Source organism: Diospyros lotus, chromosome 4 (assembly GCF_014633365.1).
Source record: "Diospyros lotus cultivar Yz01 chromosome 4, ASM1463336v1, whole genome shotgun sequence".
NCBI lineage: Eukaryota > Viridiplantae > Streptophyta > Magnoliopsida > Ericales > Ebenaceae > Diospyros > Diospyros lotus.
This window is the reverse complement of record NC_068341.1, coordinates 10,662,055-10,680,645: the sequence shown is the minus strand read 5'-3', so window position 1 is coordinate 10,680,645 and position 18,591 is coordinate 10,662,055.

The window sequence follows — 18,591 nt, the reverse complement described above, 5'->3', positions numbered from 1 at the left end:
GTGTGAGATCTTGACTTGGAATCCTTGACAAATGGTCAGCCACCACATTTTCTACTCCCTTCTTGTCTCTGATTTCAATGTTGAACTCTTACAGGAGTAAGATCCATCGGAGCAGACGGGGTTTTGCATCTTGCTTTGTGAACAAATACTTCAGAGCAGCGTGATCAGTAAAAATGATCACTAGTGACCCTACGAGGTAAGATCGAAACTTGTCCAGGGCAAAGACAACTGCTAGTAACTCTTTCTCTGTAGTGGTGTAATTCTTTTGTGCCTCATTAAGAGTTTTGCTAGCATAATATATCACATGAGGTTTCTTATCCTTCCTCTGCCCTAACACAGCTCCTACCGCGTAATCACTAGCATCGCACATAAGTTCAAACAGGAGGGACCAATCAGGGGACTGAATGATAGGTGCTGAAATGAGTGCATCTTTCAATTTATCAAAAGCATTTTGACAGGCAGGACTCCATTCAAACGGAACATCTTGAGACAACAAATGGCACAAGGGTCTTGTTATGGTGCTAAAGGAAGCAATGAATCTCCTATAAAACCCTGCATGTCCCAAAAAACTTCTGATGTCTTTCACATTCCTAGGGATGGGGAGTTTTTGAATTGTTTCAATTTTTGACCTGTCTACCTCCATCCCCCTAGATGAAACGATGTGCCCCAAGACTATGCCCTGTTTCACCATGAAGTGACATTTTTCCCAATTGAGTATCAGATTTGTTTCCTCACATCTTGCTAAAACCTTTTTCAGATTCTCCAAACAGGCCTCAAAGTTACTTCCATAAACAGAAAAGTCATCCATAAATACTTCAACAATCTGCTCAACCATTTCACTGAAAATGCTCATCATACACCTTTGAAAGGTGGCTGGAGCATTGCATAACCCAAATGGTATGCGCCTGTATGCAAATGTCCCAAATGGACATGTGAAAGTTGTCTTCTCTTGATCTTCTAGTGCAATTTCTATCTGATTGTACCCTGAGTACCCATCTAAGAAACAATAGTAGGCTTGGCCTGCTATTCTCTCCAGAACTTGATCCAAGAAAGGCAAAGGAAAATGATCTTTCCTTGTCACAGAATTGAGCTTTCTATAATCAATGCACATACGCCATCCTGTCTGGATGCGCGTGGGAATCAGTTCATTATTCTCATTTTTTACAACAGTGACTCCAGACTTTTTGGGTACTACCTGTGTTGGACTTACCCACTTAGAATCAGAGATTGGGTAAATTATTTCAGCATCCAATAGCTTAAGCACTTCTTTTCTGACAACTTCTTTCATGTTGGGATTTAATCTCCTTTGCATTTGCCTAACTGGTTTTGCTCCTTCTTCCAAGAATATCTTATGAGTACAGATCAAAGGGCTAATACCTTGCAAATCTGAAATGGTCCATCCTAATGACTTCCTGTGTGCTTTTAGAACTTCTATCAGTTGTTGCTCTTGCTGAGGTGTCAAACTTGAAGAGATCACCACTGGGAATGCTTCCCCTTCTCCTAGAAAGACATACTTCAAATCACTGGGCAATGGCTTTCTCTCAGGCGTGGACTGATGGCTATCAGGAGCCATGAGCTTACTGTCCAAGTTCCTTAATGGCTCTAAACCAGGCATCCATGTAGGCTTCTCACTTTCTTTGCTTATGACTTCCACTTCTTTTATTTCTTCAAGATCTTGATTTCCTTCTTTGGGTCTTCTCATGAACTCTTCAAAACAGTCATTGGTCAGTGTTTGGATCAAGTCTACCTCCTCCACTTCACTCTCAGTGTCCTGATGTTTGGCTACCCTGAAGATATTCATTTCTACAGTCATGTTCCTAAAAGATAGCTTTAACACACCATTCCTACAGTTGATGATGGCATTTGATGTGGCAAGGAATGGTCGACCTAAGATGACTGGCACAGGAGGTTGAGGCCCCTGATGCGGCTGGGTGTCCAAAACGATGAAGTCCACTGGAAAGTAGAACTTATCGATTTGTACCAGAACATCCTCCACAATTCCTCGTGGAACTTTGACTGATCGATCAGCCAGCTGAAGGGTCACTCTAGTGGGTTTAAGCTCACCTAATCCCAACTGTTGATACACACTGTATGGCAACAAATTGACACTAGCTCCTAAATCCAAGAGTGCCCGATCAACCTTTTGACTTCCTATGATGCATGTAATGGTTGGACAGCCTGGATCTTTGTATTTGGGAGGAGTTTTCAATTGGAGAATGGCGCTGACTTGTTCAGTTAAGAATGCCTTTTCATGCACATTTGTTTTCCTTTTGACAGTGCACAGATCTTTCAAAAACTTTGCATATGAAGGTGTTTGTTTGATTGCATCCAACAGCGGGATGTTGATTCTCACTTGCTTAAACACTTCATATATATCTGCATTTTGTTGCTCTTTTTTCAAATGATTCAACCTTTGTGGAAAATGTGGTTTGGGCCTGTATTGAATTTCTTTCTCATCTTCTTTTTGTTTTTCATTTTTCTCATTTTTTTCATTTTTTTCCACGGTGGATTCATGATCTTTTGGTTCTTTTTCTTCATCAACATGTTGGTTTATCCTAGGATCAGTTGGTTTCTCAATTATTCTTCCACTTCTTAGGGCAGTCACTGCTTGCACTTGTTCATGAGTGTTGGTTTCACTATTTGAAGCTTCTACCTGGTTGGTTTGCCTAATTGGGTTAGGATTAGTTTGGGATGGAAACCTCCCAGGTTCTCTCACACTCAATGTTTGTGTTATCTTGGTCAACTGGCTCCTAATGTCTTCTATGGCTCTGTTTGTTTGGTCTTGATTTTTAACAAGCTGAGCAACCTGATTATTGATACCTGTTTGACTTTGGATGAACTGGTGCAAGGTATCTTCCAAAGATCTCCTATGAGGAGGTTGGTAAGTATTGGATGAAGAACCTTGATTTTGTTGGAAGGTATGTTGTTGTGTAGGGAAGGGAGGTTGAGAATGATTTCCAGAATCATTTCTCCAAGAAAAATTGGGGTGATTTCTATTATTAGGATGGTATGAATTGTAGTTCTGATTATTCCCATAATAGGCTCCACTCTGATTTTGATTTTGTCTCCCCTCAAAGTTGTGTGAATGATTGTTATTAGTCTGCCCATACAATACCTCCTTGAAAGCAGGTAGGGTAGGACATTCTTCAGCTGAATGATTTGTTGCATCACACACAGCACACTTTACTTCCACTTGATTAACAGATTGCACCTTTTTGGGTTGCATGTTTTCAACTTTCTTTGTTAAAGCAGTTAGTCTTGCATTTAAATCGTCACTCTCACTCAGTTGGTATCTCCCTCTAGGTTGTGGATTTTCTCTTGAATCAAGAGCAGATGTTGGACCAACTTCCCAGTTCCTTGTATTCTCAGCCAATGTGTCAAAGAAGTGGAAAGCTTCTTCTGGAGTCTTCTCATAGAATTCTCCATTGCACATTGTAGAAACTAGCATTTTCAATTGGGGAGTGAGTGAATCATGAAAGAAACTGACCAATCTCCATTGCTCAAAAGCATGGTGCGGACAAGTGTGAAGAAGGTCTTTAAACCTTTCCCACGCTTGCGCAAAATTCTCATTTGGTTTACAAGCAAAGTTCATGATTTGTCTTTGAAGAGTAGCAGTTCTGTTGGCAGGGAAGTATTTTTTTAAGAAAGTTGTTTGCATTTCTCTCCAAGTTCCTATAGATCTAGGTGGGAGAGTGCTTAACCATATTTTTGCCTTATCTTTCAGTGAGAATGGAAAGAGTTTTAATCTTATGACATCCTCATTTGCTGTATGGTCCATACAAGTACTACATACTTCCTCAAATTCTTTCATATGAGTATATGGATTTTCAGAATCCATGCCATGAAAAGTTGGCAACAATTGGATTGTGCCAGGTTTGAAGTTAAACCTATGATGATTGATGGGAAGAATAATGCATGAGGGGGTTGTCTGCCTAGGAGGATGAAGATACTCCCTGAGGGGTCTGATCATCTCCTGATCAATGGGATCAGGGTCACCGTGGTCACTACCACGTGCAGACATGTTCTGTGGAAGTGGCATGTTCTCATTGTGTTGAGACATGAGTGACTGATTTTCTACAGTTTTACCTGACCTAAGTATCATACACTATGCACAAATAAAAATAAAGTAAAAAGAAACAGAGTTACCGAATTTATCAGGAGATGCTTCTTCTTATATATATATATATATTTTTTTCCTTTTTGTTTTTGCCTTAATCTCCCCGGCAACGGCGCCAAAATTTGACTGCACTCACACCCTGCAATTAAAACACAAAACAAAACACAATAAAAATTTTATATATTTTTTTTTTTTTTTTTTTAGGTGAGAGGTTTATACTCGTCAGTGTACGAGTGCAGTTGTAGTCCAAATTTAAATTTATATTTTCTGAATGAGTTCAGGTCATCCACTGAGAGATTTATTTATGGCAAAATAAAAAGAATGTCACACAAGCACACACGCATTTGGATAAATTGACAACAATGTTTTTTATGGTTTTTTAAGCAACAGATACTAGGAAATAAATTAAGGCAGTAATTGAAATAAATACTTTAAGTGAGAATATAAAATTGGATAGTACTTGAGTTAAGACAATTTCAGTGCCAACCCGTTGATTCCCAAATTTTAGCATAAAAGATTAGCAACATTAATTTAATTTCAGATATGAGGGTTTGTTATTAAATGCAATTAGAGATGATGATAGTTCTAGGTTAAGCAATCCCCATACATGATATGCGGGATTCTAATTTAAGCAACCACCATAAATTCAATTGCAATTAATACACAAAAAACTAAATTAATCATCCGGGTTTGGGTATGATAGCGTTTCCAGTTCTAGTAACTCTCATACATGGCATGAAAGCTCTAAGTTAGGCTTACGCTCCAATCCAAACCTAGTGATTTCTCAATAATTAAGATACACTCATACTGAAATTTAAATTAATGTTACTTATTTAAAGCGCAGCTTTCTTTGGGAATCATTGGCGTTGGACACTGTCCTTGCCTTAACCCAAGATTAGATTTAGCTACTCATTTCCATTTAAAAGTTAATTGACATGAATTTAAACGAAGTAATTTAAATAACAGAATTAAAATGACAAGAAATTTAAAGGCATAAACTAACCGGCCATTTAGACGGTGAATAATTAAATAACAAGAATTAAAATGACAAGAAATTTAAAGGCATAAACTAACCGTCCATTTAGGCGGTGAATAATAAAGTAATAATAAATGACATAAGAATTTAAAAAAAGAAATGAAGGAAGTAAGATCACAAGAGAGAATACTAAAGAAAAGGGGAAAGAATAAGAACAATTCTCAAAGAGAGAATTATAAGGAAACAACTAAACTTTGATTCAAGAATAATAATCACACTTACAAATGCAATCAAGTGATCTATTTATAGGCCATAAGATGCAATACAAACCACACAATTTCAATTATTCAACTAGACATAATTATATCTAATGGGCACTCACACACTTAAAGTTAAATGGATTTTAGCTATAATACACACCTAATATTAAATGGATTTTAGCTAAAATACATACCTAATAAAGCATTCATAAAGTTAAATGGATTTTAGCTATAATATCCACCTAATAGTTAAATGGATTTTAGCTAAAAAACACACCTAATAAAGCTCTCACATAAAAAATAAAAATAGATTTCTATAAATTGGTTTTTAATCTTCATTAGGATTAAAAATAATCCTTGGGCCTTCTCCAAATAATATCTTCCATGGGTTGCTCAAATTGGGCCTTAATTCTTCATGGGCTTGAATTCTTCATGGACTTTAATTTTTCATGTACTTGATTTCTTCATGGACTTGAATTCTTCATGGGCTTGATTTCTCCATGGGTTTGATTTCTTCATGGACTTTAATTCTTCATGCCTAAAAAAATAAAATAAAAATAATTTAATGTTATTAATAAATTATATATTATATATATGTATTACACATGGCACATATATATATATTATATTATACTATATATATTACATGAATGCATATAATGATGTATATGTATTATATATAATTTTATATATTATTATTATTATTATTATTAAATTTTACTTTAAAATTTCATTTCATTCATTTTTCAATTTAAACTTGCATATAACCATAAAATATATATTAATATCTAATTTAAACTATTTTTAAGATCAAAAGAAGGGTATAATTATAACAAATTTTTTATAAAATTAACCACTAATCACATGGCCGCGAGCTCCGTGGCCGAACGCGAGGCAGGGGAGGCTACCGCTATGGCAGCTCGCAACAGCAGGCGTGGTGTGGCCGGTGGAGGCACCAGCAACCCGCGAGGGTGGCGACTGGCGTGAAGTTGGTTTGCGCGCAGGCAGGAGGAAGAAGAAGAAGGAGAAAGAAAAGAAAAAAAATAAAAGAAAAGAAAAGAAAAGAAAAGGAAAGAAAAAGAAATGGAAGAAAAATAGGAAAAAAATGGAGAAAATTCCTAGAAAAATTTTGAAAAACAAGAAGTGGTTATTTATTAATATTTTGGAGATTTTGGGTGAGAAAATGGTTCGGGCACGCATTTTGAGGATATGACACGCATATCGAGAAAGCCTAAGAGGCTAAGTTAAGGTGAGTAAAATTCTCAAGAAAATTTTAGAAATTCAGAAATATTATTTTATGAATTGTCATATTGAAATATTTGAAGAATATTTAGTAGGAATGTTTTGAGGAAAATAGGAAGAAAGTTATGAGGAAATTAGGAAAGATAGAATATTGATATTTTGGAATTAATATGATGGCCAGGGTATGTTGAGGTTCCAAATTGAGTACGTTAGAAACCTGACACGAGAATCAAGATGTTATGAGATGCGTATGAGGTAAGTGGTACTTCCTAACTGGATTTAGTTTTATGTAAAATGCTTGGTTTGTAAGTGGTTCCACCCAAAAACCTGATTTAAATAAATAATTTTATCATGTTGTCATGCCTTGATGTGAATATATCATGTAGATTGTATTTACATGTATTGATGATGAAATGTGCATATGTTCACGATGATATTATTGATCATGCATCGCATAAGGGTTTGGGATTATGGACTGGCACCGCTGCTCTACCAAGGGTGCACCCATACACCTCGGCCTAGTAAGGAAACTGTAAAAATGGGGAGCAGCAGTTAGGTGTAGTCAATTCAAACAGAAATAATATGGAAATGACATTTTGCATATTGCATTCATGCACGAAATATGTTTATTTTTCACTTACTTAGATGATTCATCATCTAACTTAGATTTTGCCCCTGGAATATTCAAAGGTTCTAGATGGAGATTGTAGTAGAAACGAGGATGAATGAGGCATGAAATGGCTTTTAGCAAAGTGCATGATGAATTGAATGTGAATGGAATGTATGCAATGTAGCCTATGTACTTAAGTTCTGCTACTTTGAGTTTTGGACGTTTTGAAAGAATGATGATGTATAACCCTATTTAAGGTTAATGTTAGTTGAGAACTTATGTTTTGTATTAAGTTATGTTGAGGAACGATGATGTAAGAACTGAAGTTCTATTAATGTTAAGATGTTAGATTCGATCCTAACTTTTGCATTTAATGTTTATGATGATTCTCCTTCGAGATAAATGTATGAAAATTTTGGGATAGATACGAGGAATGATATGATTTAGCTTTAAATTTGAAAGAAAAAAATTTATTATCCCAGAATTGTCCTAAGTTATAACACGTCCGAGAAAATGGGGTGTTACAAAACCCTCTTTCCTAACTCTTTCTTTAGCTTGTAGACTGTTTTTTTTTTTTTTTTTCAAATTTGTATGTGCTTATTTATTTTCTTCAACAACTTATTTTTTTAAATAAGTTATTAAAAGGCAACCTCACAAGTTATTTACACAACCCCGTTCTAGCATATAAGCCATTGTTGATTTATGTGATTCAAAATTGTTTAAATGTTTTGTCATTTACATTTTGATTTATCAAATCTAATTGCATGCTGTTATATGAAATTGAGATTTATATTATATTCATTTTATTTGAATTTAATTGTTATGCATATTCTGTTGATATATATCATGTGGGCCTAATGTTAATATGGGCGAACTAAAATGATTTATGGGCCAAGCCCATGTCTATGTGATCCATCTGTGGCTGTTTGTTGGCCTAGCCCATTCCAGTCTTCAAGGCTATTGTTATAAAAAGGCTACTTGATGCCCTAATCAAGATATTCCACATTCTCTCACCTTCTGAAACCCTAAATCGACGACTTCCTTGAAGCGAGACACTTCATGTGAATCCTTCTCTCTTGTTTCGATCGATTGGTTGTTTCCATGGTAAGATCGTGTGGTAAGTGATTGTATTGTTTTAATCTCTATGTTGTTTTAAGCGCCTAAGGCGTGAGAGATTGGTTGGCTGAAAGAACAGATCCGAAACCTTGATCGCGAGATCGTTTTTGAACAAATCTATACTTGTTCTTATTTTTGGATTATGTTTTCAGTTGTTGTATTTGCAATACTATTTTTACTTCCATTTGAGATCTTGTAATCCGATTGTAACCTTGAGAAATTAGTGAATTGACTAGAGATGGAGCCTGTAACGCCCCGTCTTCCAGAACGCGCATTACCTCGAGATTTCGGGTATATATATATATTATTTTTTCAACATCATACACACAACATAAGTCTCTCGATATACGTACCCTCATCATAATCATTTCCCGACAATCCCAATTATACCTTCTCAGCATATCAAAATTTAAAAATTAATAGACTAAGACAGGTATTATCAATCACATCAGCGGAAGCAAGATTGAAACCTCAATGATATATAACCGACAAATTCCTTTTACAATAACCAAATCGATGTTTCACATGAAAATATCAAAATATTACATAGCCTCTAAACATCGTAATCATAGACAAAAACCTATGAAAACTAAACATAGCAGCTACATCTCGATGACATCCTTTCCCTTGGCGCCACTGCTTTCACCTGGAACGTTTGAATATTCCAAGGACATAGTCCAAATTAGATGCTGAATCATCTAAGTGAGAGTTCAAAAACATTTTCATGAAGATATACAAAATCATATATAAGACCGACAAATTCTAACATGCCCCAGCCTAAGAGAATCCCATATAGCACTTAGCCCTAACCGGGAAAAATGCAATCTCTCTAAAAGCGACATAACACATCAACTCATTGGCAAACACAATATTGCTTAAGAGGGACAACCTCGACATATGAACCCGGGAATCACCCCATTGTCATCGTTAGGCATTACGCTCCTACTCAAAAGCATTCCAAAATCCAACGCAACCCTAGCCCCAAGAGTATCACATCAGAACTATCCCCGGAATCAACGACACCTCGGTATTAATGCTATTGCTCAAAGGAACCTGGGGTGGTGTTCACTCTCAGCCCCACCACTTGAGTACCGTAGGGTGAAATCCATCTCAACCCCGTCCCAAGGGATCACATAGCATTAATCCTCGGCATGCATCCCGAGTGCTGTCACTCAAGGGCTACATCACAGGTTAACAACCCGCGTCCCACATGGACAACACATAACATACCAATGCTGAAAATCATAACATGCATAACATAAAATCAACATTTCTATTTATGCAATTTACCGTACGAAATTCAATGCATGTGTAAATAATCGTTTGGACGAACCATCGCACGAAACCTACTCACGATAAATCAAAAGTGATCAAAAGTAACAAGAATATGCACATGAATTGGATTGAACAACTCACATGAAACCATTCACATGCCACAAACAAGTTTTTCTAGTAGAACCACTCACCTCGACGTATTCGAATTGCCTCGGTCCTCGTGCACAACCTCATTTTGGGTCCCAAATCACAAGCACTTGAACTTTCAGTCAACCTTGAACCACAACACTTCCTAAACACCATATTTAATTAAGGAAGCATCAAAATCCATTTTCCTTAATTTTCCCATAATTTTCGCTATTTTCTCCCAATTTTCACCTCAATAATTCCAAAATAATTATTTCCTCAACCATTTTCCCAAATATTTCAACATGATAAATCCTCAAATAATTAAATAAAAATTTTGCAATCGAACTTACCAAAAAACCCCTTGTCACGCACCTTCACGCGCTCAGCGCGTGGGTGCGGGTGGAAGCTGACACGTGACTGCACGCGCCACCGTCTTCTTCGTTGAACCGGTTGTTGGTGGTTGCTCCGATGGCCACGAAAGTGATACCCCCTTGAAGCCCAGGAAGAATCGATCACGATGCCACCAGTTTCAGGCCGAAAAACCCACCGGAAGTCGAGTTGTAGGTCGCAGTAGGCAGACCGCCTCGATTTTCCGACCACCCTCGAAATGCCCTCGAATCGCCTCAAAAACCCACGAAAATCTCCAAAAATGCTCCTCTTGCCTCAAGGATCAAAAGCCCCTTATTGGCTTCCTTCGATACACCCTCAAACTCGAGCAATTTGTTGCTCCAAAATCGGCTGAAACCCCTCGCTATTTATAGGTCAAAATCGACCCCCACGTGGCCAATCTCCAGCCATAGCTTCTCCCACACGCCTCCTAGACCATCCTTGGCCATGCCCTAATGAAGCTTGGCTGCCATTTCTCTAGATTTTTTGGCCAAAATTGTGGCCAGATCTGCCATGTTTGAGCAGATTTTCAGAAATTGCAATTTGGCCCCTCTTGAACTTTCTTTTACATTTTGGCCCTTATCCTCAAGCCCCTGAATTATCCAACTATCCCACTAAGCCCCATAAGATCTAAAATCTTCATTCCACCCTCGAAAACAAAGAAAAACCATCGTTTCAACCTCCCTCGGCCAAAATCAATAAATTACACTTATGCCCAAATCTTCGTTTTAACCCTAAACCTCTTCATTTCTTCCTGAAACTACTGAAGGGTTGTTCCTTGTGAAAAAACAAAGCCCTCTCAAGCTTTCATTGACTTCCGGGAGGTCGTCTATAATAATTCAGTATTACAACCTAATTGGCAGCTACATTTTAGCTGTACCAAAAACTGTTCCCGATCTTATTTCTTTCGATGCCATAATTCTTTCCTCGGGATGGTCGTTACAAATGTACCATTTCCTTTAGGTATCTAAGCCCCGGGGTACTCCCTTCAGCTAATTCGGCAATTTATTTTACTATCAAACTAATTTTTCAATATCCCAAGCCCCTCGAAATTACGTGGCAACATTATGCCAATACGAGGTATTACAGAGCCTCTGTCATGAGTAGAATTTATTGATCAGAACACGTATCTCGCTGTGTTGCTGGTTTGTATGTGTGAGTTGTGGTTGTACTTTTCATTTCTATATTTTGTTTACTACGCTTGATCTGTGTTTGGCCAGGAAATAGGTTGGTTCTAAAACCTACAAGTGGTATCAGAGTCACGGGGATTCAAGATCCTGGTGAAGCTGTCTCAGATTCGAAAGGTAAATCGAAGATCCGATTAGATCTTCGACGAAGTAAGGGTTTTTGTCCTCAAAATATTATTTGCCATAATTTCTTTTGAGTACAAACTTGTTACACATATGTTGTATGCCCTAATTTTTTGTATATTCTTGATCTTGAATCAATAATCTGTTGCTTGCTCTATTCTGTTATACCTATACTGTCATGAGTTCTTGTTTGTCTTTGAAAACCTAATTTTAGGTTTAATTAATTTTCAAAATTAATTTTTTCAATCTTTGACCTCGTATACAAAATCTAAATAAGATTAATATCTTATTTGTTTTTCCATCTCTATATGTTCCTATTTCTACTTTAAATTTTTCTGATTAATCTCAGTTATAATTCAAATATCTCCTGTGATTACCATTATGTTTTATTGTTCATATAAATGGCTCCATCTAAGTATGAATTAGATAAGTTTGATGGTAGTGGTAATTTTTCATTATGGAAAAAGAAGATGATTGCCATATTGGTTCAAAACCAGTGCTCTGAAATACTGGATGAACCTTCTATAACTGAGAAAGATAAAGTAGAGCCCTCTCCTACCCCTGAAATGCATAAGATGGATAGATTAACCTATAGTCTTATTATTTTAAATCTTTTTGATAAAGTCCTTAGACAAGTAAATAAGGAGAATACTGCTTTAAAAGTTTGGAATAAGCTAGAATCTCTATATATGACTAAATCTTTAACAAGTAAGATTTACTTAAAAGGAAAATTATTTGGTTTTAAAATGAATACCTCTAAATCTCTAGAAGAAAACCTAGATGACTTTAATGTCATTGTAATAGGTCTAGAAAACATTAATGAGAGTATTTTTGAAGAAAACCAAGTTGTAATCCTTTTAAATGCTTTGCCCGAGTCATATAGAGACCTAAGGACAGTTATGCAATATGGTAGAACCTCCCTATCCTTAGAGAACGTAGTATCTGCCTTAAGATCAAGAGATCTTGAAGATGATAAAAAAGATAAAAAAAAAAAATAATGTTGAAGGCTTAAATGTAAAGGGAAATTGAAATAGAAATCAAAGAATAAAGACAAAGGTAATTCAAGGGGTAGAAGCAAAACGAGGTCTAACTCAAAATCTAGAGGAACACAAGTAGGGGATCCTCTAAAACAAGAACATGTTGGTATTGTAATGTAAGAAAGAGGGCCACGTAAGAAAGAATTGTTACAAAAGAAAGAAATACCTAGAAAATGAGAATTCAAGTAATCAAGATACGGAAAATTTATTTGATGGGTATGATAGTGTAGAGGGTCTAATTTTGTCAGAACATGCTTCAGGAGATGAGTGGATCTTAGATTCGGGTTGCACCTTTCACATGACACCTAGGAAAGACTGGTTGCTTAACTTCCAGCATATAGAGGCTGGGAAAGTCCTAATGGGTAATAATCAATCCTGCAATATAACTGGTATAGGGTCAGTTAGGTTTAAGATGTGGCATGGATCATATAGGACTTTAGATAATGTGAGGTTTGTGCCCAACCTTAGAAGAAATTTTAGTTCCCTAGGCATGTTAGATTCAAATGGAGGGTCTTATAAGTCTGAAAATGGTTTCCTTAAGGTGTTTAAAGGATCCATGGTAGTTCTTAAAGGAGTTCTTAAGCAAGGATTGTATGTCCTGCAAGCAGAGACTATCTCTAGCAGTGCTACAATTTCATCTTCTGAAAATGATGACACTATTTTGTGGCATAGGAGGCTAGGTCACATAGGAATGAAAGCTTTACAAGAATTAAGTAAACAGGCATCTTAGATCTTAGGAGGATTAATGATTTAAACTTTTGTCTTGGGCAAGTTTCACAGGTTGCAATTTGTTCCTGCAACTCATAAGTCCAAAGATGTCCTAGATTATATTCATTCCGATCTTTGAGAATCTCCCCAAGTCCCTAGTTCCCTATCAGGTGCCCAATATTTCCTTTCCTTCATAGATGACTATTCTAGGAAAGTATGGGTTTATTTCCTTAAGCACAAGAATGAAGCTTTTGCAAAATTTAAGAAGTGAAAGACCTATGTAGAACTACAATCAGGCAAGAAAATAAAGACTCTGAGAACAGATAATGGCCTAAAATTCTATAGTCATGAATTCACAAATTTTTGCAAACAAATAGGCATAGAACTTGTAGTGAAACACCTCCAAAAAATGGTGTTGCTAAGCGTATGAATAGAACCATCCTAAATAAGGTTAGATATCTTCTAAAAGACTCTAGCTTGCCTAAGAAATTTTGGGCTAAAGTAGTTTCAACTGGTTGCTATCTCATAAATAAGTCTCCTTTCTCTGCCATTAGCTTTAAGACTCCTGAATAGTTGTGGAGTGGGAAAATCCCATCATTAAACCATCTTAGACTTTTTGGATGTATTGCTTATGTCTATAAGAAAGAAGGGAAGTTAGACCCTAGAGATAAAAAGGTTGTATTCTTAGGATACCCTCAAGGGGCGAAAGGATACAAATTGTGGTTGATTGATGAAAAGAAGACGGTCATCAGTCGGGATGTAGTATTCAAAGAAACGGAATATTATACCCCAAATAAGGTGAAAAATGCCAAGGTAGACTCAAATTGAAAAATTTCAGTTTGAGGTGGAAAGGGGTAGCCTTAGTGATAAGGTAGTGGAGAGCCTAGAGAGTCCTCAAGTTACTAGTTCTCCAGAAATTGTTGAATCTGAAATAAAGAATGAAGATAATGAGACTTCAGTTGAAATCATTCCTGAATTGGATGATTATGTCTTATCTAGGGATAGGGTAAGGAGAGAGATAAAACCTCCTACTAGGTATGCCCATGCAAATGTAATTGCCTATGCTCTTAACATTGGAGATGCAATTGAGCATGATAAACCTGTTAGTTATCAAGAAGCTTACTCTAGCAAGTATAAAACTAATTGGTTGAAGGCAATGAAGGAAGAGATGGAATCTCTTCAAAAGAATCATACATGGATACTTGTAAATAAACCTAAAGATCAAAAGGTTATAGGTTGTAAATGGATATTTAAAAGGAATCCAGGTATTCCAGGAGTAGAACCAGCCAGATTTAAGGCAAGGGTAGTAGCCAAGGGTTTTTCCCAAAGAGAGGGCATAGACTACCATGAAGTGTTCTCCCCTGTAGTAAAACATACTTCTATAAGGTCAGTTTTAACCTTAGTAGCTTTATATGATCTAGAGCTTGAGCAATTAGATGTTAAGACTGTTTTTCTTCATCGAAACTTAGAAGAAAAGATATATATGGATCAGCCTGTAGGTTTCATAGAAAAAGGTAAGGAGAAGAAGGTTTGCTTGTTGCAAAGGTCCCTTATGGTCTAAAGTAGTCTCCTAGACAATGGTATTGGAGATTTGATGAGTTTATGCTCAAAGAAAATTACATTAGGTGTAACTTTGACCATTGTGTCTACTTTAAATAGCTTAAAGGAAAGTTGTATATATATCTCCTTATATATGTAGATGATATGCTTATAGCATGTAAGGAAAATGGAGAAATAGATAAATTGACTCAAGCCCTCAAATCAGAATTTGAAATGAAAACCTTAGGAGCAGCCAGGCATATTTTGGGTATAGATATCAATAGAGATAGAAAAAGAGGTATTTTGACCTTATCACAATCTAGTTATTTAAAGAAAGTGATAAATCTCTTTGATATGGAAGGTTGTAAACCTGTCACAACCCCTATTCCACCTCATTTTAAACTTCAGGTTGTAAAAGAAAATTTACCTAAGGAAGAAGCTGAGTATATGAAGAAGGTTCCCTACTCTAATGCAGTGGCAAGCCTTATGTATGCCACGATAGGTACTAGACCTGACATAGCCTATGGAGTCAGTCTAGTAAGTAGATTCATGAGCAATCCTTCTAAAGAGTATTGGTCAGTTGTTAAGTGGATTCTTAGGTATTTAAAGGGGTTAGTAGATAAAGGTTTAGTGTTTAGTTCAAATGCTGAAAATTTCAGCTACATTTAGGGTTATTATGATTCTAATTTTGTAGCTGATTTGGATAAAAGAAGGTTCTTATAAGGATATCTTTTCACTATAGGTGGAAATGTGATAAGTTGGAAATCCAATCTCCAACACATAGTGGATTTATCAACCACTAAGGCAGAATATGTTGCCTTAACAAAAGCTATGAAAGAGGCTATTTGGTTACAGGGAATAGTTAGAGAGTTAGGTCTAGGTGACTAGATCCCTAAGGTATTTTGTGATTCTCAAAGTGTCATTCATCTCTCAAAGAACAGTGTATTTCATGAGAGAATCAAGCACATAGATGTGCATCTTTATTTTATTAAGGATATTATATCTAAAGGACAGGTTAAGGTAGAAAAGATTTCTACTAAAATAAATCCAACGGATATTCTAACTAAATTTGTTCCAGTAGCTAATTTGAGCAAGCCTTAGATTTGCTTAATATTCTTCTAACGTAGCTGTGGAAGACGTGCAGGGGTCTCTAGTCATAAATTCACTATTTAATACATTATTGAATCAAGGTGGAATTTGTTCATTTGTGTGATTCAAAATTGTTTAAATGTTTTATCATTTACATTTTGACTTATCAAATCTGATTGCATATGTTGTTATATGAAATTGAGATTCATATTATACTCATTTTATTTCAATTTAATTGTTATGCATATTCTGTTGATATATATCATGTGGGCCTAATGTTAATATGGGCGGACTAAAATGATTATGGGCCAAGCCCATGTCTATGTGATCCATCCATGGCTTTTTGTTGGCCTAACCCATTCCAGTCTCCGAAGCTGCTATTATAAAAGGGTTGCCTGATGCCCTAATCAAGATGTTCTACATTCTCTCACTTTTTGAAACCCTAAATCGACGACTTTCTTGAAGCGAGACCCTTCCTATGAATCCTTCTCTCTTATTTCAATCGATTGGTTGTTTCCATGGTAAGATCGTGTGGTAAGTGATTGTATTATTTTAATCTCTATGTTGTTTTAAGAGCCTGAGGCGTGAGAGATTGGTTGGCTAAAAGAACATATTTGAAACCTTGATTGCGAGATCGGTTTTGAACAGATCTATACTTATTATTATTCTTGGATTATGTTTTCAGTTGTTGTATTTGCAATATTGTTTTTACTTCCATTTGAGATCTTATAATCCAATTGTAACCTTGAGAAATTAGTGGATTGATTAGAGGCGAAGCCTCTGCCGTGAGTAGGATCTATTGATCCGAACATGTATCTCATTGTGTTGCTGGGTTTGTATGCGTGAGTTGTGGTTGTATGTTTCGTTTCTATACTTTGTTTATTGCGCTTGATCTGTATTTGGCCGAGAAATAAGTTGGTTCTAAAACCTAAAGCCACCTCAATATCTAAATCTCAATGAACGTGAGAAGTAGGTATGTATTTAAAAAAAAAAATACATGAGAAGTAAGAGCATTCTATCTTATGAACATTATTTTATTTATAAAAGAGTATATTATTAAAAATAACAATTCTAAATTTTTACCATATTTTTAATTTTATATATACTCAATTTTTAATTTTATTAGCAAGAACATTTGACTTAATACTATTTAATTTGAATAATAATATTTAGTTTCAAAAATTGTCCAAATAGATAGTTCTACTACATGAAGTATCCAATATGTCCCTACATTAATTTCTAAAATCAACATAATGACATATTAGACATTCAATGACTATAAATTTAGATTACTTTGTAATACTAAATAATATTTTCCTTTATTTAGTTTTAAAGTTATTCATTAATCTGACAATGTGAGCTAAAAGTTAAATAACTATGACCATCAGATGGTGGAGAAAGAGAAAAAAAATAAATTTATAACAATTGATTACCGTTGTTAATTATCATTAGTAGTCGAAAGTAACCTAACAATGTCAGGATTTTCTTTAAGAGAGAAAGAAAAAACCCACTGTGGTGGGAGTTTTGTTGCAAGATTAGTCAAAAAGTCGGATCTGATTTTGACACCCACAAGAGTGTTCTAATTGTGATATTGGGAGGGAGAAGGAAAAGATTAATTATTGGAGAAAATATGTAGAAGTAAATAAAAGGAATTGAGGGAACGTATATAAGGAAGAGTAAATATGTAGAAGTTAAAAGTTTTGAACAGTCTTTTCTTTTATTATAAAATAATACAGAGTTTTTCAACAATCACGCCATTCACACATTAGAAATAGAAAAAAATAAATTATAATTAAAAGGACAATTTATTCTATCCTCCCTCTAAATCTAACCAAATTTTTACCTTAAATTGATTCGATCACAATCTTGGATTCCATTGTTTCAAAATTAATGACTTGGTTCCTTCCAACCGAAAGGAAAAGAATCTCAATAGCATTTTTATAATGAAAAAATTGTTCCACAAGAAAAAATTGTCCATACCTTATTTACCTAGAAAAAGAATATATTATAGTATAGAATTTTGTTCTGATTTGAATAAAATTCTTGTTTATCATAAAGTTGTCCATAATTTTTTCTAGCATTGTGGTATTTTACTACCCAAAATTAAACAAATTAGATTCTGAAATGCCTATATATATGATATATTTAAATATTAGACACGGGATACGTAAACATTTTCATATTATTCTTGACCTCCCTAATCTAATTAACTAGATCATTAATTTTTGATTGATTTTTTTCGTCACTAAATATCAATTTTTTTCCAGCATCTTGTTATTGCTCCACGTCTAACTTAGACATCAAAGTGGAGTTTGTCTTTTTTGATTAATTCTCAAAGAATCTCATGATTTAAAATTTTCTTATCATTTATTATATTTTCTTTATAAATATTTTGATGATCAATTTGATACATCATCAATATGCCTACATACTAGATTTTATTTCATAGTTGTCAATGACCAAATGAAAGTGGTCTTTTACACATAATTTATAAGGATTCTAAAAAAACAACTTGCAAAGGGAAGCTAATTTATCCCCCATCGTTTAGAATAACTTTTTTTGTGTGGTGGTTTTGGGTTCTGATGAGGAGAACGCCCTCGGTCCCATAATTACGCCAAGACGAATACCTAATAGCGGTCAAAAGATACACAGCAGGCAAGCATTGCCACGTCAATCAGATAAGCACTCAATAGAGAAACCCCCGAGATCTCAGGAACAGGCTATCCCACCGAAGATCACGGAGGCAACAGTTATCCCGAACTCCTCGGAGACGGAGGCTATCGCGAAACCTTTATG